Genomic DNA, 3331 nt, shown 5'->3' on the forward strand with positions numbered 1-3331 from the left:
GACAGACCTTTAAAGTGCTTTTAAAAAAAAAAAAAAGGGGGGAGAGATTTTGGCTCTAGGTCAACCTTTCGCTCTGCTGTAAAACACATGCATTTTTTCCACCAGAATGCCAGAGCAATACAAAGCAGTGTTCTTTATCAAGGCATCCAGCTAAAGACATCACTGCAACTCGCCCTGAATACCAGACAGACTCCATCTCTTCAACAGGGAAGTGGTGTCGACTCTTGGGGACTCACCTCCTCAGAATTATAGCAATCTGCTGTCACTCACTCAGCTGCATTTCAAATGTAAAAATATGCACATGTGTCTGTTAATACCTTTCCTGGAGCACTGTTTGCATCCTGTCATACAGCGGGGAGTCAAGCATCTGACCTGCATTCCCCATTCACCGGCCGGTCAGGCCACTGTGAAGCATACATCTAGCAGCTAAAGCGTCTATTACAACAACAACAGCAAAGGGGCAAGATGCAAGATACCAACCTACACCTCACAAAAGGCTAAATAAGGCATTATATGTCATGAACATTTTAAACGTTTCCCCTGTCTCACAGGTGCCACCAGTATTGTGTCATTTTTCATCAGAGATACCAGATCAACAAGAAGTCCAAAGTAAAGCTCAAGTGTTAACAAAACTTAAAAAGGGGTAACTGGGAAGGACTATTTCCTTTAATAACCTGGGGAAGAGGTTATGCTTGTGTCTCCACAGGTCTCGGTCTCCACTGGTCACCGGCAAGGTGTGTGCAACCACACCTGGGGTGCGAGAGACAGCCAGCACTCAGGAGCCAGCTGTGGGTGCTGTGGGTGCCCCTGTGCGGACAGTTTGTGATCTCTTCGACTGATCGATCAAGCAGAATGTCTGAGTGATGTTTGCTACTGCAACAGAACAAACTACACTACAGTTGCCAATTCTTTTAAGAGAAAATGCTAACAGTAATTGTAACTTCTTAATGACATATATAAGCTTAGTAGTCACTTATGCAAGATGTGCTTTAGATAAAATATAGTTATTAATAAGAATAAGATGCTGTAAGAATGCGTGTATTCAACTTTTTTTGTTTAGTAATATTAAGAATTAAGAGCTCAAGTATTTAACCTTATTTAGAAACTCCCTTGGTTTTCCCCCTGGAGTACTGGCCAGGCTCCAGGTGGAACCCAACAGGAGGATGAAATCAGATGTTTCCGCTCAAAGGAAGTTGCCAGTTATTTTGGCCTGTTGATTTAAGGGCTGGACCTGGTTGCAGCGACTTTGGATGCCTCACCTACGGATGGACGCATCACGTAGGGTTTCCAGTTTGTGAGGAAGGGCACTCTAAACTCTCGCTGTATCCAGGGTTCCCTAACAATTGCGGATCTGAATGTTAGTACTTATATTAATTAAGTGTGCTATTCCATTTTCCATTTTCCTTACTGTTTATTTTGTAGTATTTAGTCATATTCTTTGAATATAGGTAATATGGGATGCTTTGTACTTAATAGGGTACCTTTAACAGTTTATTGCGGTGATTAGGAATAGTATTATTGATTATAGTAATTATTAAAATAGCATATAGTTGTATGATGACAAATATTAGTAAATTTATGCTTGTGCAGCCTGCACAAAAAGAAAAAGGGGGAATTGTTGGAGAACAGCTTGCAGAGAGCAAGGCCATAGCTCCCTGCAGGAGCTGGTCGGCCATAGCTCCCTGCAGAAGTCGGTCCCAGCCACCTGAGGTAAACAGAGGAAAGAACCCAGGGTACAGTTATGTAAACAAGGATGAAGACCCAAGGCTCAGTTGTGCTAGCGAGGACTGTTGTGAGAACACAGAGATAAGTTGGGGCGCATTATGACCTTGGGGGTCAGAGGAAAGCAGCCCTGGGAGAGAAGCAGGTTCGCAGCAAGAAAGATGTTTATGCATACCAGAAATGCCACAAGGGGCTGGTGTATTATAATGTGACTTTTTAGATGTACCCAATGGCTGAGACATTATAATGTAGTTTCTTGAATGTATCCAGTAGAGTTGCAAGTAGTGTATTGTAGATTGCTTATATAAGGTGTGATTTCTCTCAATAAAGTTGAAGCTCGCTCTGTCATTCACATTGAATCGGCTGCTTGCTTCCTCTGCCCGCTGCAAGTGGCGCACCGAACAGGGTTACCCAGACTCTGCTTTTTCATCAGACGGAACCCGGGAAACGGCAGAACGGAAAAATTCGGAGCTGGAAGGCGATAAGGTCACTGTCGACGGCAGTACGGCAGGAGATGTGTGCCGTCTCCTAAAGCGTCGGGATTCGTAAGTCTGACATAGTGCAGCTGGTCCGGCTTCAGGGGATTTTGGCGATCTGAAGAGGGCTACCCCGGTATAGGCTGAATTGGGGGTCTGACCCTGGAAAGGCCAGGCTGTGTTGGGGGTTCGACCCTGGAAAGGCCAAAGGGAATTACAGGCTGAAAGGGATAATACCCAGGAACAGCCTTCACCGGTTGTTGGCTACTTGATCGGACTTTAAGGAAGGTCGTTCAGCTGCACCAGGAATTTGAGGAATTTGCCCGGGCAGGAATATTTGAACGAGAGGTAGTCCTCAGACTTTTTCCTTTTTAGAAAAGCGGGGAGTAAGTTCGATAAAAAACTTATCCGCGCTGATTGGTCTGGGCAAGGCTAAGGGACACTTTAAAGAGCCAAATTTATTGTTTGAAGAGGCAGAATGCTGTGATAATCTTTTACATCCTGATGCTGTAAATCCTGAAAAAGAATCTGAACTGTCTGGTCTGTGTCCTCCCTTAATTGGGGATGATCCATAGATAAAAGTGAGGCGGAAAAAAAAAACAACGTAAAAGTGAAGCGAAAACACCTTGGCGCAAGGGAATATGGACACGGCAAGAAAAATTCTTACTCCTGTAAGCTATGAGCCGAGTCATCAGCCATGTTGGGAAGAACGGCATTTTTCTGTTATTAAAGATTTAGAGAAAAGCATTAATAAGAACGGGCTGCAAAAACTCAGACTACAACAGCTGTACCGGAGGCGATGGCTCAGGGATATCGACTGGCCCCATGAAAATTGGCTCACACTTTTAAGAAAGAAGCGGCATTCACGCCGGCACAGCACTCTACCTGGAAAACCGAGGTGTGGATCTCTATGCTCAACATTCGGAGATGGTGGCGGCGGCCCAGGGCCTCCCCGACCCCCCCGCCGCGGAGCGGCCGCCTGCGGCTGAGCCCGGCACTGCGCCCTCGGCACCCCCCGCCAAAAGCAGCAGGGTCATGCAGCACAGGCTGTGTATGTTCTTAATGGAGTCCTCGTATTGGTAATATTTGTCATTTTATGCTGTGAGTAATAAGCGTCAGGAGCTCCTTTGTGT

The 3331-nt window shown here is 45.5% G+C and overlaps 1 protein-coding gene across 1 annotated transcript in view; it reads right to left on the minus strand.

The window, feature by feature from the left end:
• PPIH (peptidylprolyl isomerase H) overlaps positions 1-3331 on the minus strand; it is a 25300-nt gene that overhangs the window by 20234 nt on the left and 1735 nt on the right. The gene's annotated exons all lie outside the window — the stretch shown is intronic.

This window comes from Athene cunicularia, assembly GCF_003259725.1.
Source record: "Athene cunicularia isolate RWA chromosome 21 unlocalized genomic scaffold, athCun1 chr21_part1, whole genome shotgun sequence".
Taxonomy (NCBI): Eukaryota; Metazoa; Chordata; class Aves; order Strigiformes; family Strigidae; genus Athene; species Athene cunicularia.